Source organism: Papio anubis, chromosome 10, assembly GCF_008728515.1.
Source record: "Papio anubis isolate 15944 chromosome 10, Panubis1.0, whole genome shotgun sequence".
In the NCBI taxonomy this organism is placed as follows: domain Eukaryota; kingdom Metazoa; phylum Chordata; class Mammalia; order Primates; family Cercopithecidae; genus Papio; species Papio anubis.
Window position 1 is genome coordinate 56,547,469 of NC_044985.1, and position 25,426 is coordinate 56,572,894.

The following is a 25,426-nucleotide window of genomic DNA, read 5'->3' on the forward strand; positions in this document are numbered from 1 at the left end:
TCTAGAAGAGAAATGTAAAAAAAGTAATGGTTGTCATAACTGTCTGCAGGAAGCCTGTGGGTGAGTTTTGTTTATTTGGGTTTTTTTTTTTTTTTTTGGGGGGGGGGGGTTGTTTTACGGGGAAGTGAAGGGTTAGAAGAGTAGATCTGAAATGAAAAACTCAGTTATTTGGCAATTGTTTTTCTTTTTTTGAATGTATTTGTCACCCAGCATTTCACTCCTCCTGTGGTCTTTTGTTTTGAAAAACTATGTTTAAATATGTAAAGCCAGCCTGCTAGAAATGGATTATATTTTATGACTGGGATGTTTGTATTGTTTCATATCTGTTATTAGACAAAATAATCATAAAGGGTGTTTTCTATGGACCTTTTTATATTCCAAAATTAAGTACAGATGGTAATTTTCAGCAGTTTTAAAAATTTGTCAATTATTTAATTTAGCATCACTTAAGCATCTGCACAAGGAGAAAGCTGAGATGGTACAGAAACTGAATGAGCATTGATTGCTAGTCTGAATTGCATCTTTAAAGTTTTTGCCTCAAATCTCTGATTTCACAGTTTATTTTTACCAAATTAGATTATCATATTTCATTATCGAGACTATGAATGGGTGGAACTCTCTGAGATATCCTACATTTCCCGTTAGAACAGGGCTTAAAGCGCCTGCTGATTGTTGCTCTGAGGGAAATTCTCATGCCGGCTCACCGAGAAGATTGCTTAAATAATGCATGGGCAAGAGCAAGGCAAGATGGAATTTATGGCCCAGACAGTGTGATCAGGCTTTTGTTCAGAGGAGACACTACTTAAGTGTGAGCATACAGCATACACTGAGGCTCAGGGGAAGGATGTAACTGAATGAAATTAGCGACCACATGATGCTGTCCACATGCTATTTCAAAACAAGTCTTAAAACAGTCCATTGATCCTATAGTGTGGTTGCAGGGAGGGAAAAGGGGGGATCTTGAAGTGCCAGTCGCAAATAGAATCCCCTGACCGAAAATTCCATGGGGCAGGCACAGGAAGTGAATGCTATACCAGGAAGATGGTGTCCCTGGAGAGCCTAGGTGTTTGACTGATGAAATGTGGTATGGCAGTCTTGTTAGGAAAGAATAAACCTTGACCAAACTACAGCGTTCTATATGCTATGTCTTCCATCTTGTCCTAATTAGAGGAATATGTCTGCTGAATCTTAATCTGTTTAATTGTTGATAGAGCAGGCATGTGATTTGCTATAAATACACATGAGCATTCATTTCTGAAATAATGGCTGTTGCCAAATATATTAGACCGACAGGAGTGCTGGACTAGGGAAGCTGTGCTGAATAGTTGAGTTTTGGAGGTAATGGACCAGTTGAGAATCACTGCACAGCTGGGCCAGCAGCTGCACCCAGTGCTCTGTCAAGTTTGGCCTCTAATTTCCTTGAACTTGTCCTTGTTTGCCAAAATGATGCACGTAGCAAGAACTTGCTTTAAATGAGCCCACTGCTAGCAAAGACCCTTTTCAAAGAGTCTTTGTCGAAGTGTGTTGTCAATAGCAGCAACGGCCAAATGAGGTATTGATTAGGCCATGGGAAGTTTGAATAATCACAAAAATAAAAACCAAAGACAAAATGATAGAATGAGGTAAGCTGGCAGGAGATCAGAGTACATTAAAAGGCAGCATTGGGTCATCACTGTCCTAACTAAAGGACATATGGAAAAATCCCATAATAATATCCAGCAATAATTATCTTGTAGTTAGGAAAAAATAAATCGGCCCCTGCAGCTTGGAAGGCAGCCCAGTAATCTCAATGTCTTTTTTCTTAACAGTGTATTGTTCTGATATTCTTTGGGACTGGGTCAGAAGGAAGTGTCAGAGAGAGCATTTTATATTAAGAAGCATCCTATGACTAAACAGTATAATTAGTGGCAAACCAAGCAGAGACAGCAGCAAGGGCTCACCTTCCATTCTCTGGTCCCAACTTCAGCAAGTGTTTATTTAGCATTTGCTGTGTATCTAGCATGTTCTAGATACATGCTGTAACCAACTAGATTAAAAACTCTTTGAGAGCAGACACTTGGATTTATACGTTTCTCTTATAAATCCCATCCCTTGAAAACTATTGCCCTTGATATGATAACGGCAAGTCTGTCTAGTTCCTTAACTTTAAAGGTATTAAATATTAAACCCTTGTTATGCAGATGCTAATTTTTCTGTTGCAGCACAGATCACCCTCCCTCTTCAGATTTGAGGGCTAGTGACTTGACCACTTGCAAGTTAGGTGGTTTGGTACAAAATACCTAACCTCTTGGGAGAGGCAGTTTCCTCCTTTGTGAAATGAAAAAAGTAACATTCATCATACAAGAATTAAGAGAAGAGACGTACCTGGGTGTTAGGAGGTGCTCTCCTGCCCTCACAGGAATTAGCAGTATCATTTGCCCCATGGACTGAGTGTGCAGTGGAGCACAGGGGAGGTGGGGGACTGAGTAGGATGGCAGGAAAGCTGGCTAGGAGGGTGGAACAGTACCTTTGATAAGAATATGACCTAAGACAAGATGGTGCCCGTGGGAATGAGGGGGAAAGGATGAATCTGAAATATGTTTCAAAGGGGAACATGACAGAATATGGCAGCAGATTGTATTAAAATGGGGTGACAAAAAAGAAAGAATCATAGTGAGGAGTGAAAAAATGATGGGTTTATGATTACGGCAAAGTCTGATGTGTGTGTGTGTTCTGTAAAAATCAAAAGCTAAAACAACACAATCTTTCAGGGACTTATAAACTAAGAAAAGTAAGAGAGAAGAGGAAATTGGAGTGTTCTAGTTAACTTATGTAAAGGGAAAGGGAAAAATCAATAATAAACCAATAATACAGGGCTATTGCTGACAATAGAATGAGAATTCAAAGGAATTGCTTAAAATGGCAAATCTATGTTTGGAGTTCTTCCCAGACAAGACCCACAGTCATCAAATAATAAGGCTCTTCTGCAATCTTGGAACTTATTTAAGTTTTCCTGAGTTAAAAAATGCCACTGAGGGGATACAAATAGTGTCAGGGTTGGGAAGCAAAAAGAGCATGAGGAATGGAAATTCTCAAAATAGCTCGGTTTTAAAGAGGAAATGGGAGCCAAAAGATGGCTAGTCGACCTTTCAGAACGTAACCATTCATTATGATTTGTCAGAAAGGTTGGCAACTGTTATTCCCTAAATAACTTATTATGATTTTTAAGGAAATTCAAGCAAGAATCAAAATTATACCAAACCCTCAACTGACAAAAAGGTTTTCTTCCACATATTCACTTACAAGCCCTTTATAGAAGCGATGTTGTAAACATATTTAGGCTACTTTTCAATTGTCTACCCAACCCACCCTAGGGTCAAAGTCACATACAATTGCAATAAAAAATTAATAGCAAAACCACTTTTCTTGTTAATAATTAAAGCATATATAAGCAATACTAAGCAATAACTATATATTGCAGTAAGCAATAATTAAAACATAATAGAAGCTGTAATCACCAGGATAGAAAATATTTTGAATGCTAGTGCTCAGGCTTAACTACAAGATGATATGGGCTGTGACTATTTTAAAATTTGTGTCCACCTTCACTGACTTTGAGACATTGACTTCTTTAATTATGAAAAGTAGGATTTCCTTGTCCTTATTTCAGGCGTATCATGGGTTCTACGTTTACCCATATCAGTCATGATTTGGGCTGTTTTCACAAACTGAAAAAGGAAAGAGAACGAGGATGAGATTAAAAGGCGGGTAGTGAGAGAGGTACCTGAGGTAGCTAGGGCAAAAGTTAAAAGAGAGGAGAAGCAGCAGGTTTAAAGTATGAGTGAGAAGGAGGTCGAAGGGCAATGAAGAGAGCGCTGGACGTTGAATGAGGAACACAAAAAGGTGTGCATGCTGCTCTTGAGGGGAAAGAACACTGGGCTTCATGGCTCCCTGGATGAGCCACCAGGGGGTGCTTCAGCCTCAGAGAAGTTATCTCTTGAGTCTGGGATCCAGCGCTTGACTGGGTAGACGTGAGGAACCTCCAGTGTACGTCCCCCGATTTAGGTCCCCCTTGTCTTCACTTCCTTCCCTGTTCAGTTTGGATACCCTGGCCTATCATTTTAATCACCCTCTTGTCCATATTATCTCGGTTCTCCCAATCATTCATTCAACAAAGAGTTATTGGCCCGGCACATCGGCTCACGCCTGTAATCCCTGCACTTTGGGAGGCCCAGGTGGGTGGATCACTTTAGGCTATTCGGAGTTTGAGATTAGCCTGGCCAGCATAGCAAAACCCCGTCTCTACAAAAAATGCCAAAAATTAGCCAGGCATGGTGGCACGTGACTGTAGTCCCAGCTACTCAGGAAGCTGAGGCAGGAGAATTGCTTGAACCTGGGAGGCAGAGGTTTCAGTGAGCCGAGATCATGCCACCGTACTCCAGACTGGGCAATGGAGCAGGACTCTGTCTCAAAAACAAACAAAACAAAAACAAAATCTGAAAGATTTGTGGAGTGACTCCTGTGCATCGGACATTGTCGTGTTGGATTCTTGGAAATGAATGAAGCAGATCTGTGCCTGCCCTTGTCACCTAGCAGGTCCAATACCAACCCTTCCTCAGTCCAGTTGTAGACTTCCTCTTGCCTCCAGCCAGGCTGCCGAGCACTGCCAGAGAAAACCACACCACTGTCCAGATGGTTCTGTGGCACATCCATCACCGCCAACCTCACTGGACCCCTCGGCACAACTGCGCCATCCTTACATATTCTCCTAATACATTTCTACCATTCTCCCCAACATGTATTTGAAGATTTCTAGTCTCCTCAAATCCTTGACCAAACCACCTCCTTGGTCACTTTTTGCAAACAGCCTCACCTCTTACCATGCAAGATTTCAGCTTCCTGCCAACAAATCTGCATAACCCAAATAAAACCAACTGCCCTGTGGACAGTTCAACACAGTGAAATCAAGTCCAACTCCAGGAAGCCTTGGAAGGCTAAGGAGGTCTTTACTGAAAGTTTCTTGAGGAGTCAGCCAAGACCAAAAAGGGCACTAATCTTAAAATGTATAGCTAGATTTCCTAAAAATTGTTTTTACATGTCTTTCTCCCCAAAGTCTGGCTCCTCCTCGTGTCCATTCGTTTCTTCTCGCCCTCTGCCCTCTTCCTCTGTTTCTTCACCAGCTGCCACACTTATCCACCTTGCCTTCTTACTCTGGCCTGCCTTTTCTTATTCCTGCATGGGTAGAGCACACTAGTGTGTCTTGGTGTTGGCCATTCCCCCCACCACCCATTCCTCTTACCTCCATCAGGACAAGTCATAGATGGTTGACTAAGCAGATTATTCTCCTTTTGAGTGAAGGGGGGAGGCATTGCAAATACTAGCAATTATATATACATATATATATAAAATATATAATATATATAATATATATATATGTCAATTTGTACGAATCCATTTCTAGTCCCTCAGGTTAAGATAGAAGAGGTTTTTCCTCCCGTGACCCTTTCACCTGTGTCCTGGACCCCATTCACTCTCATCCTCTTAGGATGCTTACTTTATGCATAATTTCCTCCATTTCTTGTATCTTTCACCTTTTCATCCCTAGTGGATCCTTCTCATCTGAATGTACATGGGCTCCAACCATTCCAATTTAAAAGAGAACAAGGCAAAACAAAACCTTCATCTTCCCCTTGTACCCCTTTATCTACTCTATCTCCCCTTTTATAGCCAACCTTCGTAATGGAATTGTCTGTTTGTTATATCCATTTCTTCCCTTCCCAGACACTCCTCAATCCACTGTGATTAAAATTCTACCCCAGCTACTCCACAGAAACATCGCTAGCTGAAGTCATCCCCTGCCTGCTTGTTCTGAATGTGAAAGAGAGCCTCAGTCCTTAATTTTTCTATAGCATTCGACATTGTAGATTCCTTTCCCTTCTTGAAATATCATTTTCTTGCAGGTTTTTAGTGCTCTCCTATTCCTTAGTCTCTGTAGGCTTATCTTTCTTTATACACTATTAAAATATAAGTGGTATTCAGGGGCACTCTTCTGACTTTGGGAGAAATGGGGAGATGCCATTCATTGCTGTGGCTTCCATTAATACATACATACTATTGACTCCCATACTTAGATCACCCCGGGCCTGACTTTGGGAGGCAGGATACAGATCCCTTCTATGTGGAGAGCAGAACTCTAAACTCAACTTGGATTTTAACCCCAGAATGGTGCAGTCTGAGGGTGGGCCTGTTTTTCTGATCCACACCAATAATTTGAATTACCCTTCTGTTACAAAAAACCTCTCTCAAACATGTTCCATCACTATCACCACCAGTTTTGTTGTGTTGATCTCCTTTGGGGCTGAAATACAGACTTTCTTCTTACATTCTTCCATAGTCTACTGTTTATAGCATAAAATTCATAGAATTTGTCCCTCTAATTAAGCCAAAATTTTGGAATGCAAAAGTCTTTTCTATTCCATCTCAAAACTGCTTTTTTTTTTTTTTTTTAAGACAGAGTCTTGCTCTGTCACCCAGGCTGCCAGGTTGCCAGGCTGGAGTGCAGTGGCGCAATCTTGGCTCACTGCAACCTCTGCTTTGCTTCCTGGGTTCGAGTGATTCTTGTGTCTCAGTCTCCCTGGTAGCTGGGATTACAGGCGCCTGCCACCACACCCAGTTAACCCTTTTTATTTTTAGTAGAGATGGGGTTTTACCATGTTGGCCAGGCTGATCTTGAACTCCTGACCTCAGGTGATCCACCCACCTTGGGCTCCCAAAGTGCTGGGATTACAGGTGTGATTCACCGCGCCCAGCCGAAAACTGCTTATTAAAAATAAAAAAACCTTTGACTGTCTGTATTTTGGATAAATAAATCTATTTAGACATGCAATTGGCTTCTTTGTTTCCTTCAGTTCTTTTACTGTCCTTGGGGTAACTGAATGATCTCACAGGGGCAATGAGATACAAACTTTTAAATATTTTAACCTACAAAGGAATGGAAAAGGGAATTGAGTTGGTGAGAGGAATCATTCAAGAGAAGAGACTCTTGACCCTTGAACATGAAGGTCCAAGAGAATACCCCTTTGCTTATCTGAGCAGATTCCTTATCATCTGAAATGTACCTATCTCACTTTGAAACTGGAAATGATTGGAAGACTCCATCTCATTTTTCAACACTTCATAAGTAAATGGATTTATGATTGGGGATATGGCTGTTTGTTGGACATTCATAATTAAAATGTGAAAGAAAGAACTAAATCCATTGGCCTTGTCCAATTTCATCCTGATTAAATAGGCACAAACTAATGTCCACCCAGGTCAACCTATATAGGTAAAGGAGGTAATGTTTAAGAAACTATTTTGAACCTTTGAGCCCTAACTACATTTTGGAAAAGTTTCATGTGACGGGGAAGTCTGATGATTTGGGTCAGGAAAATAAGTTTTTATATTACCTATTTAACTTCTTTAAAGCCACTTTTTATAGAAGAACATGGAATATATTTGCATTTCCCAGAGATGAAGAAAGTAAAACATTTCATAAATTCAAATCATGTCATAGTTAAATTAATCCAAAATTTAACTGTTAATCAATGACAGAGAAATGGAAGAAGGTGTGACATGCTTCAGTTGCTGGACTCTTACCATCCAGGCATGCAATTGCATTTTGAACAGATTGGAATCACATGAAGAGATTATTGGACCACCTAACGAAACAGACATCCCAGTAATCAATCTCAGAAATAATAAAAGCATGAATTAAGTGTTTTTGATCAATATTCACCCAACTCATATCCTTAATGATAATACTTAACTGAAAGAAAGACCTTTGCTTCAAGGTTCATTTGAAATTCACAGAGAACTCTAAATTTGTTTTGACATCCTAATGCTTCTGGAAAGTATAAGTCCTGTATTTCATTTTGTAGAATTAGAGCAGGCTGCATAACTTGCTCTTACATAGCACAGACAGTCTCTATTTTTTCATTCTATGTTTTAATAAGAGAAAATGTAATGGGGAAGGGAGACAGAGGGGAAGGAATCTTTGGATTGGGGAGTGGGAGGAAAGAGCCATGTGTACAGTTCTCTCCTGTGAATTGTGCCTGTGCCCTCTTTAAAGGTATGCCTCTTGCAGGTAAATTCAAACAATGGAAGTAGCTATCTGTCTGAACCTGACAGCACTTGTTAATTCAGAGGACAGAATCATAGTTCTAGCTTCATCTTAATTAACTGGGTTTCTACAGTTTTTCTTCTTCTAAAAGGGGAACATATGTGTTAGTCCATTTGCATTGCTGTGAAAGAATACCTGAGACTGGGTAATATGTAAAGATATGAGGTTTATTTGGGCTCACAGTTCTACAGCCTGTACAGAAACCATGTTGCTGGCATCTGCTCCTGGTGAAGGCCTCAGGAAGCTTCCAATCATAGTGGAAGATGAAGGGGGAGCAGGCATGTCACATGATGAGAGCTGCAGCAAGAGAGAGAAGGCTGGTCTCAAATTCCTGGGCTCAAGCCATCCTCCTGCCTTGGCCTCCCAAAGTGGGCCTGGCTTCTGGTAGGTTCTCAATAAGTGTTTGTAGTTTTCGTATCTGGAGCCAATTAGAATTTGATCTGAAAACAACGTTCATATTAAAGAACAAAACTGAATTTTCCCCCATTCTAAGTGAATCTCTAGAATGATTCATTTCCATATCTGTAAAATGTGAAGACTAACCCTTACTTCATGGAGTTATTAGGGGACCTCAATGAGATAACACAGGAAAGTCCTTCATAAACAATCCAGCTCTATTAAAATAGAAAGTTTATCATGGAAAAAAACAAACCAGAGCCCTTGATAAATTCTTAGTTATTGTGTTATTGTTTAATAGCAGACATTTGAGTTTTTTTAAAAATTAATATATGCTTTTTAAGGAATAATTTTGAACATCTGAAGTCAAAATATTGAAAAATCTCTTTGCTAAAAGTCCTTTCCCTGTGGGTAATTTTATGCCTGATTATATTAGAAAGCACAGGAAGTCCAACATCTTGCATAGAGTTAATGGTAAATTTTGTGTCTTGGGAACCATAGATAGAAAATTGGTTTCTGATATTTAGATGTTTCACCCATGTAGCTGTGTATGGGATATGGGCTGGGGGTGTTTGTCAGCCCAGACTCTGAGCCATCCACCCCCTCACTGCATTTTGATGATTTTTATTATGCACAACTGTACAGAATTGCTGATATTTCACCCTACTTTTGACCTACAAAAATGGTGATTTCGTATGTTCAGCCTTAATATATTTCTGTTATTGAATGTGTGTTTGTTTATCTGCTCTGTCTGATATAGACATTTGGAGGGCAGGGAATTGTATATAATATCTAAAAGGAAGTCCAGAAATCTGAGCTCAGACAATGTAAAATATAAAGTGTAGAGGTAAAGTGTCTTTTCATGTGGGCTGCAGTTACTGTTATTGACATCCTTCATGGAGACAAATGCACTGGAAATCATAGGTGCTTAATAGCTGGTAATGTCCTATGGGTGAACTCCACTCCCGGGGAGTGTGCGGTTCAAACTGGGAGCAATCTGGTAACCTGGGTATGCGGCAGCACCCCTGACTCATCTCCTTATTCCTGAGTTCTGCTGCCTTCCTATTAACTCACTTCCCTCTGCTGTTACCACTCTGTGAGTACTGCTGCTTTCAACTGCAGCTTACCCAATTAGGGGGATATAGGGTGTCCCTGTTGCACTACTTTTTAAGCCTCTTTTATTGTAACCCATAGTAGGAATACATTTCACATGATGACCCAGTACACTATACTGTATTACATATATATGCATATGATCAATCAATCACTCAATCAATCTAATTCTGTTCTGTTCTCTTCCATTCTATCTATGATGTATATCTTGGTAGGCCAGTTCCCAGTTCTGAGAAGCTGTCCATCATGTCTTTTTTGAATGAGGACCCAACGAAACTTGTGGAGACCTTTATGCTTCATGAGAGAGGGAAAAAATGCCAGCTCAATCTTTAAGCTTTTTATCCCTCTTAAGTAGCTGTGGCCTGTGTCAATTTATATCAGGATTTGTTTTCCTATTCCTGGTTTTGAGAAGCCGCAGCCTTGCAGATAAGCCCCAGACTGGGGCTATGGCTTCAGTAACAAAGTTCTGGAACCCATGGAATTAATTATAGGTGGTAATGGCTTCAGTCACGGTGGGATGTTTCAGTGTGACCATGACTATCACCAGAAATATGCTGCTGTGTGCATGGATATAGCCAGGTGAGATTATTTATCTTTATGCTGTTTCCTACTTCAGATATGACTTTATAATTTTTCCTACCTATACATTGAGATTTAAATTTATTAAAATTCCTATGCAGAGCCATATAACTAAATACAGACTATGGATTTTGCTAGGAGAAGCAGTAGCTTGGGAATACTTTGGTTTTGATTAAAACTTTTGAAATGTTGTGAAAAGAGGTATAGCACCTTTAATTCAATTCTAAATTTTGGTATAAAACTTGTATATTTTTTTCTATTAGAATTAAGAAAAATAAACACCACTTGCCTGCCTTAAGTCTCAGATAGTCTGTTTAAATGTGGCTTTTCCAGCGGTCCACTGCTTTTAATTCAGAGACCTATATTTTCTAGGGGAAAAAAAAAGGGCAGTTTCTTCTCCCCATAGGATTGTTCCATCATTATCAAAGTAGACTGTGTCATATCTGAAATCCTGCTAATCAGACAGGAACTAGAAGCACGGGGCTTTCTTGTTCGGGTGAATTCAGAATGGATTTAGTGTGTTGCTCAAAGGGAAAACTTTTGAATTAACTTGCCTTAGACTTGCACTGATTTTTGAGGTGTGGAGGCCCTCGGCAGAGTGTTTTGATTGGTATCGGCATGCTTTCTGCAGTGAGAAAGCTGACTCAAGGGATATGTGACAATCATCGGAGATTTCCTTTCAAGAACTCACAGAAATGCCTCACAGAGCCCAGGGTTAGAGGGAGGGTAGTGGAGGGCAAGGCACAAAATCTGGATGATTTATCTCAGCCTCTGACACATTTTATATCCTTGAGTAAATCACTTAACCTCTCTTTGACAGGGCCTTCAATTGTACAATGGAAATAAGGTTCCCATTTCATAGACCTCACTAAAAGGGATATTATCTATTTTGACCAAAAAAAGCAGACTTTTTTTTTTTTTTTTTCACTGAAAGTAATTCTGAAAGAGTTACAACAGTATTTTGAGATGACAGCATTATCAAAATAAGCAAATGACTAGCCAAAGGAAGCATATATTAAATTAGGGTCAATCCTTCAGATTAAAAAAAATGCATTGAGAAGCTGCTATTTTCAAGACACTTTCTAATTCACTTTTAATCCTCCCAGTAGTTCTGGGTGGCAGTTAGTTATTTTCCTATTTCTAACTTTATGAATAACAAAACTGAGGCTCAGAGAAGTTAACCAACTTGCTTGGAGTCACACAGCAAGGAAGTAGCTGTGCCCAGCTTCTAGTCTGATGCTAGTTCCAGCATCCTTTCCATGATGCATCATCTGCCTTTGATGTGGGATTAAGAGATAATAGTATATCTCAAAACAAACCCACTTTCTGAGAAAACTGAATAGTTGAAAAACCTATATTTAGTTTCTAAATCATACTTCAGTTTCCAAATTTGCTTTATTCTCTGGAGCTATTTTTCTTTAAGGTGTATATTGTATTGTTTCAACATTGTTGTTTCTATCAAATGCATTTGTTAGTTGTTAATGGTTCTTTACCAGTTCTTTTAGCACTGGTTAACAAAACTCTTCAGAGGCTTATCTGTGACATACTATTATTCCTTTTTGAAATATATGACTGACCCTTGGTGAATAATCTTTGCAGCATTGTTATGCCTATTTTCATAATCTGCAACTTTTAGGATAAGGCATTCTTCAGTCCAACTGGGTAGTCTGTTAGTTGCCAAGCCCAGGCTAGTTAGATGTTGTGTTTTTGAAATCTCATCTGAGAGGATGAAAAGTTGAATAGTGACATGGTTTGGCCCTGTGTCCCCACCCAAATCTCATGTTGAATTGTAATCCCTACTTGTTGGGGGAAGGGCCTGGTGGGAGGTGATTGGATCATGGGGGCTGATTTCTCCCTTGCTGTTCTCATGATGGTGAGTGAGTTCTCATGAGATCTGATGGTTTAAAAGTGTGTGGCACTTCCCCCCTTGCTCCCTCTCTCTCTTTCCTGCTCCACCATGGGAAGACGTGCCTGCTTCCCCTTCACCTTTCTCCTTGATTGTAGGTTTCCCAAGGCCTCCTAGGCATGTTTCCTGTACAGCCTATGGAACTGTAAGTCTATTAAACTTATTTTCTTCATAAATTACCCAGTCTCAGATAGTTCTTTGTAGCAGTGAGAGAATGGACTAATACCAACAGGTTCCTGTTTTTCCTTCCAGCTTCACAAGCAGTAGTGGTGTTACAAATCCCCTCTCACTTCAGGCTTTCTATGTCTATGAACAGTTCAGACTGACTGGAACTATTTATTGAATACCCCTTACTTGGGTGCATTAGTCAAATGTGATTGATTGCTATAACATACCACCTGCTTAGGAGAAGGAATCAGACTCCTTAATTGAAGATGCAACTTTGGAGGACAGAGTGTAAATCATTGAATACAAAGTCCAATAATTTTCTCACAGTGAATACAATGTGTCTATGATTGCATTCTCAATACAGCCAGACAAAGCAGAGATGGCTGATATTCAAGACTAGGCACTGGGAGACTCCTAAGAACTTTTCTCAAGATTCATCCAGTTTTACATCTTGTCTGGAAATGTTCTCATGTTTCTCAGGGAACCTTGTTCAAAGGGATGCTACTATGTATATGTATACATGTACAATTAAGATTACAATAAAATGAAAGTTAATTTATTACAGAATGCTTTGAAAGGCAACACATTTTAACTGTTATCCATATTACAACCTTGGCATAGTGTTTAGACTGTGTATCTTACAAAGGATACAAGAGCAGCTCCAGGTCTTTCCTCCTTGGTCCTTCAGCTGCTACTCTCTTTCCTAGTTCAACAATAACTCATTAAAAATTGTGGGGAAGAAAGCTAAGGAAAGGGACAGCATATTTCACCAAGAGCCATCAGAACATTATGCTTCTAGAGAATGAAGGCAGGTAAAGTAGACAGATGGATTTAGAAACAACACCTGGATGAGAAGTCTTATATATTACATTCTCTGCTAAAGTAAAGAACTCAAAATATTTTATCAATCGACAAGGAAAGTCCACTAGCTAGAAAAAATGGGCAACAATTTAATGGGCAACAATAATCATTTAGCACAAACTACAGATATGTGCAAATGCAATGATTGAGATAAAGAGTTCCTTGTTATTGCCGCTGACTTTAAAGAAATGAGTTTATCAGGATATAGGCATGGACAAAAACTTCATGACTAAAACACCAAAAGCAATGGCAACAAAAGCCAGAACTGACAAATGGGTTCTGATTAAACTAAAGAGCTTCTGCATACCAAAAGAAACATCATCAGAGGAATAGACAACCTACAGAACAGGAGGAAAATTTTGCACTCCATCCATCTGATAAAGGGCTATCCAGAATCTACAAAAGACTTAAACAAATTTACAAGAAGAAACAAACAACCCTCATCAAAAAAGTAAGCAAAGGATATGGCATAATAATTCTCAAAAGAAGATATTTATGGGCCAACAAACATATGAAAAAGCTCATATCACCACTGGTCATTAGAGAAATGTAAATCAAACCACTAAGTGAAATACCATCTCATGCCAGTGCTAGAATGGTGATCTCAAAAGTCAGGAAACAACAGATGCTGAGCCATGAGAAATAGGAACACTTTTACACTGTTGGTGGGAGGTAAATTAGTTCAACCAGGGAAAAACAGGATTCTCAAGGATTTGTGAACCAGAATACTTGTTCTAGGACCCAGCAATCCCATTACTGTATATATACCCAAGATTGAAAATCATTCTACTATAAACATGTGCACATGTATGTTTATTGCAGCACTGCTCGCCAATAGCGTGCCTGGAACCAACCCAAATGCCCATCAATGATAGATCGATAAAGAAAAGGTGGCACATGTACACCATGGAATACTCTGCAGCAGCCATAAAAAGGATGAGTTCGGGTCCTTTGCAGGACATGGTTGAAGCTGGAAACCGTCATTCCCGCAAACTAACACATTATGAGAAAACCAACACCACATGTTCTCACCATAAGTGGGAGAGTTGAACAGTGAGAACACATGGACACAGGGAGGGAACATCACACACTGGGGCCTGTCAGAGGTGTGGGGAGATTAGAGGGATAGCATTAGGAGAAATACCTATGTGACGATGGGCTGATGGGCAGCAAACCACGATGCACACAAACCACCATGGCACATGTATACCTATGTAACAAACTGTAAGTTCTGCACATCTCAGAACTTAAAGTAGATAAAAAGAAAAGAAAAGAAATGAGTTTAAAGTCCAGTTCAAAACCTGGATGATGTTGCTCCTCTGTTGGAATCCAACCTGTTTTCTCACCTTTGCTAGCTATGCACCAGCCGGAACCCAAATCCTTCACACACCCTAGACCAGCCTCTCAGATGAAAGACCTCTTCCTTCTGCCCTTGCTGCCTGTATTCTGGAAAGCACCCAGCCAAGTGCTGGTCTGAAGGTCTTTCTTCATTGCTTCCCTAAGGCCCCTTGAGAGCATTATGGATGAGGCACCTTCTGTCTTCTCCATGGCTTCAGAAAGCAGTGAATCTCCTAACTATTGGAAAGATGCTGCTATATAATTTCAAACATACTGCAAGTCTACAATATGAATAGATGCTCAGTGTGTTTTGTTCTTTCACCCTAAGATGATTGCTAAGAATAGAGGCAAATAAATTCTAAGAAACTTTGTCTGTGACCCCTCCGTCACTCAGCCAGCATTACTAATTTGCTGTAGGAGTCAGGCTTTGAATCTGTTAGAACAAATTACTTAAGTTGTGCTCTTTGCATTAGAATCTGCACTTCAAGTCAATTAATTCTACACCCACCTGGTGTGAAAAACAGCGTAAGGTTAGAGAGGTGGTAAAGCGGAACTAGGGATGGGGGAAGTGATGCTGTGGTTACGCTTCCTCCATCATTTCTGTCTAGGTCCTTCTGACCACGTTTTCTATTGAGAAGGTTACCTCCCCTAATCATTCTCTTCTCTCTTTTTCCCACTCACCCAATTGTTGATGGACCCATTCACATTCTAACCTTGCACCTTACCTCAAAATATTATGATGTCCATGTGAGGTTGTATCCAGAAGGATTCTCTGTGAGAGTCTTATTTCTAGGAGTCTGTTCATTTCTAGGAAGGACTATAACTACAGCTTGGGGCAGATGGCAGCTGTCCAGATTGCAGTGTGTGATTATTTCTGTAGTTATTCCTGTTAAAAAAAATCCAAGTTTGTTAAAAATTGTGGGGAAGAAAGCTAAGGAAAGGGACACAGTATATCACCAAGTTATTTCATCAGAACATTATGCTTCTAGAGAATGAAGGCAGGTAAAGTAGACAGATGGATTTAGAAACGTTTAATTGGATGAGAAGTCTTATATATTACATTCTCTGCTAAAGTAAAGAACTCAAAATATTTTATCAATCGACAAGGAAAGTCCACTAGCTAGAAAAAATTGGCAACAATATGTATAGGCGATTCACAAAGAAAGAAATATATTTCTTCCTTTGGTCAATAATTAAGTAACAGTCATAAAGACGTCGGAGACAAATAATTGATGTGCCTTTTCACTCACCAGATTGGCAGTGATGGAAGTAATAAATAAATATGCAGTAGTGGGAAAGCTGTGGGGAAACAAGTACTCTCGTACTCTGCAGGTGGGGCTGCAAATATTAGTTCCATTATGCCATCGACAGACAGTATTTATCAAAATTTTAAATGCACACACCATTTGGCCAAATACTCCCAAGTGTGGATAGCTCTCCTTTGGAAATGCTTGCACATGTTCATAAAGATATTATACAAGGGCCTGTTTTTTGTAGTATTGTTTGCTATAGCAAACTACTGGAAAAACTCTGAATCTCCATCACTAAAGGACTAGTTAAGTAAATCATAATTCATGCTTAACTTGAAATACTATAATCTGTTTAAAAAAGAGAGATCTGCATGTACTGTTATGGAAATATCTCCAAGGCATACTGCTAATGCCCAAGCAGGAAGCCACAGGGACAATATATATGACTATGGTTCCATTTATTTTAAAAATAAACCTAAAGCCATAGCTTTGTATATATACTTAGATATGTACATAAATGCACAGAGAAAGCCATGTAATACTATATACCAAACTGTTTACAGTGGAGCAAAGAGAGGAACTGGGGTGAAGTGACGAAGTGGGACTTTTCATTTTTTACTTTACATACTTCTGACCTTTGATATTTTATTACATTTCTATTACAATAAGAATGAATTACTTTGGGAGGCCGAGACGAGTGGATCACTTGAGTCAAGTAGTTCGTTACCAGCTTGGGCAACATGGCAAGACCCTGTCTCTACAAAAAAACACAAAAAATTAGCCAGGTATGGTGGTGTGCACCTGTAGTCCAAGCTACTCAGAGGCTGAGGTGGGAGAATCACTTGAACCTGGAAGGTCAAGGCTGCAGTGAGCCGTGATCATACCACTGTACTCCAGCCTGGGTGACAGAGTGTGACCCTGTCTCCAAAAAATGGTTTACTCATATAATTCGTTAAGCATATATAAAAATAGGAAAGTTGCAACTTAGCTTTCTGGGAAAGGTACTCTGAATTGCCTCCCAAAGAGACTGTTCAGGAAACCAAAGGTGGGTGGTACAACAAAAACTTTTCTTTTTTATTTTGGTAGTGGTTGGTCCATTTATATCATGGAGCATGACAGGCTTTTTTCCGTACACTTTTCGGGAAGCATACCTGCCTAGCCTGCAAATGAGGTGGCCAGCACACACAGCTGGCTGAGACAGTGACTTACCTGCAGACTGAAGGGGTGGGGCAATCACGTGCCCACTTGCTGACTGGAACCAAAGAGCCCATCATTAAACATAAACTGTTGCTCAAGTCCCACTGTCTACCTTGCTTCCCTGATGCCCCAGAGCTTTGGTGGACTCAGAGCTCAGCGCTCAGGGGAGTTCAGGAGGCCTAGGGCTCAGAAGTGTCATTAGATTCAATAGAGCTCGCTCTCTATAAAACGTGCTTCTCTAGGCTCCTAACCAGCAGGCATAGCATTGCATCTCCCTGACACCTTCCTGAACTTCTGTAGGTGCACATTGCATAGTAATTCGTTGTTTACATGTCAATCTTCCTCTTTATTCTGTCTTTGTTCATTTCTGTATTCCCAGCATTCAGTACAGGCCTAACATACAGGCAGTGCTCAAGAAATGACTGTCGAATAAAGAATAAAAAGTCTAGATTTCAAAGAACTGTCTTATAAGTGAACTTTTGAAAACCTGGGCTTTCCTGTGGTCGGATATAAGGGAAATGTATAGAAGCACAATGATTAAAAACTGGTACAATTAAAACTTAGCTATATGGCTAGTTGGTTCAATGTTTAGGCTTTGGAGTTAACAGCTTATGTTTAAATCCTGGCATTTCCACTTAGTAGCCAGCGACTCGGCAAGTTCTTTAACCTCCTTGTGCCTCAGTTTCCTCCTCTGTAAAATGGAGATACCAAAATGAATCTACCTCACAGACTGGTTGCTAGGATTCAAGAGATAGTGAACACAAAGCTTTAACAGCGGGAATGGCACATAGATAAATTCATTTGTTGTTCACTCTTAGTGATTGTTGTCTAGAACCTTCAAGACATGTCATTCTAGTTGGTCAAGTTTTTTGAATACCCCCTTAAACACTGAGTTTTTCTTATTTAACCAACTTTGTGTATTATCTTTTAAAAATGGATTCTATTTCCTGAAACAATATAATGAGCATCTCCATTTTAACTCAGGAACATTGTCATAAGCAGTAATTATTGTCGTGTGTGGAACAGAGAAACACTGCCCACGCTTGTGGAGGTGTGTGCCGGTGTCACACTTCCCAACTACTCTGATTTTTGAGTTCTTCTGTCTTACATTTATTAATGGTCAACTTTCAGTTCTTACTAAGCTCCATGGCCAGCTTTTAGTACTTTCTTTTTCTTTTTTCTAATATGCTGTGCTCTTGGGAATCAAACTACCAAGTATGTTATAAATTGTGTAGAAATAAGAGTGGCTTGATGAGGCTGTGACTGAGCTCTCTAATGAACAAGGCGAACGCTTTTTGCGATTTCCACATTGGTTGAACTCTTTCCTATTTAATGCCAATATTTGATGTATTTAAGATAGACAAGGTTTTAGCATATGCAAAAAAGTTTTAGTCTGTTTTCTATTCTGCAGTTTTAATTTGAATTCAACATAATGCCATGGATTGGGCTAGAAGTTTTAGCACTTCCTAGGATAGAAGGAAGCAGCCTGCGCTGTGGGGAAGGACATTAGGTTCAGGTCTTAGATCTGCTAGTTAGTTGCGGTGTGAGCTCAGTTTCTTCTTCTCTAACAATGAAAATAAGAAAATAAGATGGGCACTCAGTTGTCAGCAGGGCTTAAATAAGATAGTCTGTTAATATCAGTGAAAGTGCTAACATTTTGTTATTAGAAATGGTATTACTCCAACACGTTTATAGTTTTTTAAATTGTACTTCTCAGGATCTGTGTTGAGAGACTACTTGGTATGCCTTATCAGAGAATTCATCAGTGACCTTTAAATGAGTCTTTTCATTTTAAACATTTTCTAAAACTGTTGTGAAGCTACTGTCTGAGGGATGATGGAGTAAGGTAGGGGGATGGGCTCTTAAAAATGCCACCCTATGGGGTTTAGTGAACTGGGAGTTGGAATATCTTTTTCTAATAGATTTAACAATAAGCTCTTTTAGACATACAGATGGGAAAGCATTAAAATATATATGTGGTGTGTTCATGTTAACAGGTGACTGTTGATAATTAAGTCCAATATTTTTCTTCTAAACTTATATTAAATTTTTCAAATTAAATTATTTCTGTACTAACCATCTGTCCTTGTGTTCCCAGTATGAAATGCCTTGTGATTAGTTAGTAAACTTTTACTCAATTTGAAATGTATCCCCCTTCCATATTTACTTCCTCCTCTCTTTAGACCTCAGTGGGTATCTGCCTGAAATGAATTCCTCTTTGCAGTCCTGTGTCCTCTGGGGCCAGCTGACCATGTGGAGACCTTGAGTTTGGATCCAATTTTGTCTTCATTATACACTTAATGGGCCCCACTCAGGGCCTGTTTAACTGTGTTGTTTAATGGAGTACAGGAACGTTAGAGCCACCCGGGACTAAAATGCAAGAATCTAAAAGACATGGAAGCTGAATTTAAACCACAGAGAAGTTCAAAATGCACTATGAGAAGCTATCATAGGAGGAGGAGGAGGCTGTATGTTATGAGGGAAGCATATGGAATTCAGAAACTCAGGGTCTGTTTATATCTGGACTTTTACCCGTGTGCGTCGCTTAGCATTGTCACTTCATCATTAGCAGGTCATTTCATCTCTGAGACTCAGTGTCTTCCTTGGTGAAAGTGAGGATAGTATCGTTCTAGCTGTAGTGTAAAGTTGAATAAAGCTCAAATGAGGTAACATGTGAAAGTGCTTTACAGATCATAAGGTGCTAGCAAATATTATCATCATCATCACCACCATTATCACCATCCTAACTGCTGTTAGGAAGACATGCTAGATCCGAGAATTCCGAAGTCCTGGCTACTTGAAACATCAGACTGTTTTCCTGCTTTTAGTTGCTTCAAGTCCAATTGTTGCATTTACTCATGTTTTGTCATTAAATTTTAAATTTGTTGATTTCCAATTATCCACTGATTTGGAAGCACGGAGTCAGAGTAGGGGAGCAGATGAGCAGGAATGTGGTCAGAAGACAGGACTAGGCCAGTTTAAAGCAACATGTTTAATATGTGTTAAAAAAAAAAAAAAAAAGGAGCAAATTTAACCTTGGGGATAGACCTTGTCTTAGTCTGTTTTGTGCTGCTATAACAGAATATATGAGACTGGGTAATTTATAAAGAACAGAGATTTCTCTCTTACAGTTCTAGAGGCTGAGAAGTCCAAGGTGGAAGGGCTTACAGCTATCGAGGGCCTTCTTGCTGTATCATCTCATGGCAAAAGGCAGAAGAGCAATAGAGCATGCTTGCAAAAGAGGGCAAGAGATCCAACTCACAGCCTCAAGCTCGTTTTACAATCAGGATTAATCCATTCAGGAAGTGGAGCCCTCATGACCTAAACACCTCCCATTAGGCCCCACCTCCCAACACTGTTGAATTGGGGATTAAGCCTCCAACTTCAATTGAACTTTGGACATTCAAACCATAGCATACTTCTGACAAGTGGTCAAAAACATTCATATTGGAGTTTAATGAAGACTCTTGAAGAAAAGACCAATTCATGGTCAAATGTTAATAGGAAGGAAAATAGGACCTGACATTTAAAAAAATTCTGCTGGGTAAATACCTGGTGAAGTTTTACCCAGAAGATGTTTTACTCTCCTAGAAGATGTTTTCGGGAAAGGTGGGTTCGGTTGGAAACCCGCTTCAGTTGGCAGTGTCTGGGAGAGGACTTAAGCCACAGAATCAACTTGTGTGGTCCTTGGGACCACAGAAAGCCCAACCCAAATCTGACTTCAAGCAATGTGAAGATAAGATGCAAAATATGGTTTGGAAGAAGGCAAGGACATTGAGTCCTTCCTTATCGTGCATTTAGGTTAGTGAAAAGAACAAATCATATATAAAAGTTATTTTGGAGGACAGAAGGGGAGAAATGATATCTATGGTCAGTGAAATAATTGGCCTCATGGAGGTGGGACAGCAGCTATAGTATCAGACCAATTTTTGTCTTCATTGATTAGGCTTCCAGTAACTACACTGTTGCCACAGCAATTTTGCTACAACAGTGACCTCTGATGACAGTGTTTAAATTCTACTATACCCCTGTACCTCCACCCCAGGACCAGGGAGCCAACAGTGAGTTAAAATGTATGAGGTAGTTCCTCTCTGGGAGGCTGCTCCTACAGCAGTGTTTTCAAGGTGGAAGCCATGAAAATGGTCTGAAGTATTTTACCTTCAGATACAAGTCCTTAATCTCATGTTGACCTTGGACTGTAATTTGGATAACCAGCACTTTTATTCCCCATTTACAGCAGGGAGGTAGATTGGTTAGGAAACCTGCATTTGCAGTCAATAGTGTTCCTACACTGGAGCCTCTATCCCTGTTTGGACTAACGTTTGCAACATCAGTACTGAATTTGCCAGAAGATTCAGTTTTGCTTGAAGAAACTTACCTGAGATCACCTCCAGGCTTCTTATACTACTTCTCAGCGTAGTGCATGCTTGAACCAGCTGGAGACTCCAAAGCATTCCTTCATACGTGGGAATTCTGTGCTTGTATTAATGCCACACCTGTTCCATCCCTACCATACCCTCTGAGCATTTTGAGAAGAATGATAGGGCCGATATTCAGCTGGTTCACACCAGTGTGCCCCGAAAAAGTTTTTAAGGTCTGTTCTGAATGATCTGTGCCCATGCTGTTTAAATTGTGAGATATTTTGAACATGGTCCCTGTGATATGGTATTATTTTTTTCTGAAAAAAAAAAATATATATATATATATATATGCAACATACTTCAATTTAGTAGACTTTTGTCATTGATCATAAAGAGGAGAAATTTAGGAAGTTCTGACAGTGCTTGAAAATCATTTGCATTTGCCTTGATTTGTTTTCTTTCTGATTAAATGGAAAGATTACTTGTAGCAAACACTATTATTGCCCCTCTCCGTATACCCTTGGCCCATGCCTGGGTTTGTCAGCAGCTACAGTGGACTGCCCCCTGTCCCCTGGAGGCCTCCCATTTCAAGCATCAGTATCTCTCCACTTCTTCTGAGGGTTTTCTTCAATGCTGGGGGATCTTCACAGCCCAACAAGCCAGCACAGACACTTCAGGGATTTGATGCTTCCCAGTGCGTTTGACTGTGAGGGCTGAATGCCCCTGCCTCTGCATCCCTCTATGGGTCAGTGTTGCAGTGTGTTCCACATAGTTCCTCAGTGTGTCCCCAGCAGGACAGAGCCCCAGTTGCCCATGGCGGTATTGGTTTTTCTTTCTCCCTGCCTCACTTTCCTCCTCCCTTACCTATGCCTCCTGAGATTGCCTCCCAAGACCTGGTCTCTGGGTCTGTCAGGGGAACTTAAGCTAAGACAGAATTGTTTCCTGAACTACTGGTTTAGGTTCCCAGCTGCTCACCCTGTGTATTAGTCCATTTCATCCTGCCGATAAAGACATACCTGAGACTGGGCAATTTGCAAAAGAAGTGGTTTAGTGGACTTAAAGTTCCACGTGGCTGGGAAGGCCTCATAATCATGGCAGAAGGCAAAAGGCACTTCTTACATGGTGGCGGCAAGAGAGAAAAATGAGAGCCAAGTGAAAGGGGTTTCCCTTTACAAAAGTATCAGCTCTTGTGAGACTTATTCACTACCACGAGAACAGTATGGGAGAAACCGCCCCCATGATTCAATTATCTCTCACTGGGTCCCTCCCACAACACATGGGAATTATGGTGGTACAATTCAAGATGAGATCTGGGTGGGGACACACAGTCAAACCATATCACCCTGTATGGCATCTTGCCACCAACACCCCTGAATCTGTTAGAAATGCAAATTGACCAAGTCCTAGAACCTTTCATGGTTTCCTCTTGCCTAGGAATGGAGTCCCAGACCCCTAATGCATCTCGGTGCCCTGAGTGCCATGGCTGCTGCTACACTTCAGTATGTCTGAGACCAGTGCAGCCATCGGGCCTTCTCTCCCTTCCTTTCCCTGCAAAGCCGCCTTCACGCCTGGCTCCTCTGCACTGCCTTTCCTCTGTGGGACTTGTTTTTTCCCACTCTTTTATTTACCAGTGCTCCTAAGATCTTTCAGGCTTAGTCCAGCCCATTGATCTGGAGTCACCTGTGCTTTTCCTTCCTAGAGCTTGGCGTATTTGCAATGATGTAACTCATTTTCCATTACATGTTTAACATCTCTTTTTTCATGATATAACCACAGAGTTGAGTATCTGCAAGAGACCACATGGCTCACGAAGTCTAAAATGTTTACCATGTAGACCTTTACAAAAAAGCTTGCAGACTCCTGCCCTAGACTATGAACTCTGAAAGAAGAGTCTCCTGCTCACTATTGGAACCCAGCACTCAGCACAGTCCCTGACACGATGTAAACATAATATTAGTATGTCTGACTTGAAGCAAAGTTTCCATGAATGCCTTTCTTCCCTCCTGATTTGTCCCTTGTCTTGAGAATTGTATGGGTGCTTGGGGGCAGTACTGTTCACAGCAAGGAAACATTTCCAGACCTGGAGTGTGTGTTACCCCCTTCTTTTAGTTCTTTATCACACAGAAGTGAGAGTCCCACCCCTACTGTCATGTTCAGTAGTCAATGCCTTTATTTTTTTTTTTTAAATAGGTGATGCTTTTTCTAAAGAGAGAGAAATTTTACTATTCTTTTTTTTTTTTTTTTCTTGCCCATTTGTTTCAGACCAAGTGGGACATGATGCCCTATGCAAAGTGTTTTCCAGATTCTTGCTTGGATGAAAAGAATCTCACTTCCACTTTTACATGGGAAAGCATGCCCTAGCTAGATTTAATTTGAAAAATTGGCTGGGCGCGGTGGCTCATGCCTGTAATGCCAGCACTTTGGGAGGCCGAGGTGGGTGGATCACCTGAAGTCAGGAGTTCGACACCAGCCTGGCCAACATGGTGAAACCCTGTCTCTGCTAAAAATACAAAATTAGCCGGGCATGATGGCACATGCCTGTAATCGCAGCTACTCGGGAGACTGAGGCAGGAGAATCACTTGAACCTGGGAGGCAGAGGTTGCAGTGAGCCGAGATCACACCACTGCACTCCAGCCTGGGCAACAAAGTGAGACTCCATCTCAAAAAGGAAAAGAAAAAGAAAAAAGAAAAAGAAGAATCAGGGTATAGTGAAGTAAAGAAAGATAATAGCTTTAAATTTAATGGAACAGGATATGAAAATGTCCATATTCTATGCTGCTGTTACCATTTTTAGCATACACTTTTATCACCTCACTCATTTACTTAAAAAAAATTTAACAGTTTTCCAAGCATCTTTGTAATGCTTATAGGAACTTCTCTAATCTGATTTCCAAGGTGTCCTTATAATCTTATCTCTTGTTATGCTCTAGGGCAGGGGTTGTGAAACTATGGCCTGTGGGCCAAATCCAGACTACTGCCTGGGTTTGTAAATAAACTTTTATTGGAACACAGCCACACTCATTTATTCATATGTCATTTATGCTTGCTTTAGTGTTATAATGGCAGAGGTGAGTAGCTGCAACCGATACTATATGGGCTACAAAGCCCAAGAGTTGCTCAGTGGTCCTTTACGAAAATCTTTGCTGATCGCTGCTGCAGGGAGCCTTCTATATCTGACTGCTCCTGTCTCTTCTCACAGTTCCTCTGCTTGCTAAACCTTTTCATGCATCTGAGCCTTTGCCTATACTGTTCCCTCCGCCTAAAGGCCACTCTCCCCTTTCCTACTTAGAAACTCCTGCTACAAGCTAGTGAGGCCCTGGTTGGTTTTTTTCATCTTCTTTGTGAGACTTCTGAATTCCTCAAAATGTATTTTTTCCTCTTCTAGGATCCCACAGCACTTTGTCCAGATATATATTAAAACCCTTATCATTGTTATTAGTATCATAATTCACATTCTTGTGTTTCTCTCTTACTAGAGTATGAGCTGTAGAGGATGAGTTCCATATCTTTATTTAATTCTGCATCTTCCGTGCATCCATCCAGGAGCCTGGAACCAAGTAGATGCTCAAGAAGTCACTGATTAATAACTGGTGGGGGGAGGGGTTGAATATTATTAACCAGTGCACAGAAAAGAGTGTGGGGGTAATGAGAAACACATCAGCAGTTGGAGGAATTATAGAAGTTTAACTGTAAAGTGTTTAGGAATTATTTTTGTTCTACATTTTTCCCTGTTCTGTCACCTCCCAGATGGGGAAAAAAGCCAAGGCTGAACAGGAGGCTTGACCAAGAAGACGGGGGAACATAATGCCCAGCTCTCCTGTATCTCAGTCTGTTGCTCTTTCCATGTGCAGCACCATCAACAGAGGCTTTTCAGTGGGGATGGACTAGACACAGCGTGTTAATTGGAGAGTTATTAGTAAGATTGTTAATACTTCTTTCCACAGTGGAATAAATGGAGTATTTGTTGGTGGACCAAATTCTAATAGTAAGTAGGAAGCAGATTAGAAAAGTTTATCATTAGCTCTGTCTTTCATTTGTGGACCAGTAAGTTGATTTTCTCTCTCCCTCAAGTTTTCCCTTTGAAAAATAAGGATAATTCTCAGCCCCAAATACTGT

The 25,426-nt window shown here is 40.3% G+C and overlaps 1 protein-coding gene across 4 annotated transcripts in view; it reads left to right on the forward strand.

Annotated features, from left to right (window-relative positions):
• Positions 1 to 25,426, forward strand: part of RAPGEF4 (Rap guanine nucleotide exchange factor 4) — a 307,950-nt gene that overhangs the window by 118,776 nt on the left and 163,748 nt on the right. The gene's annotated exons all lie outside the window — the stretch shown is intronic.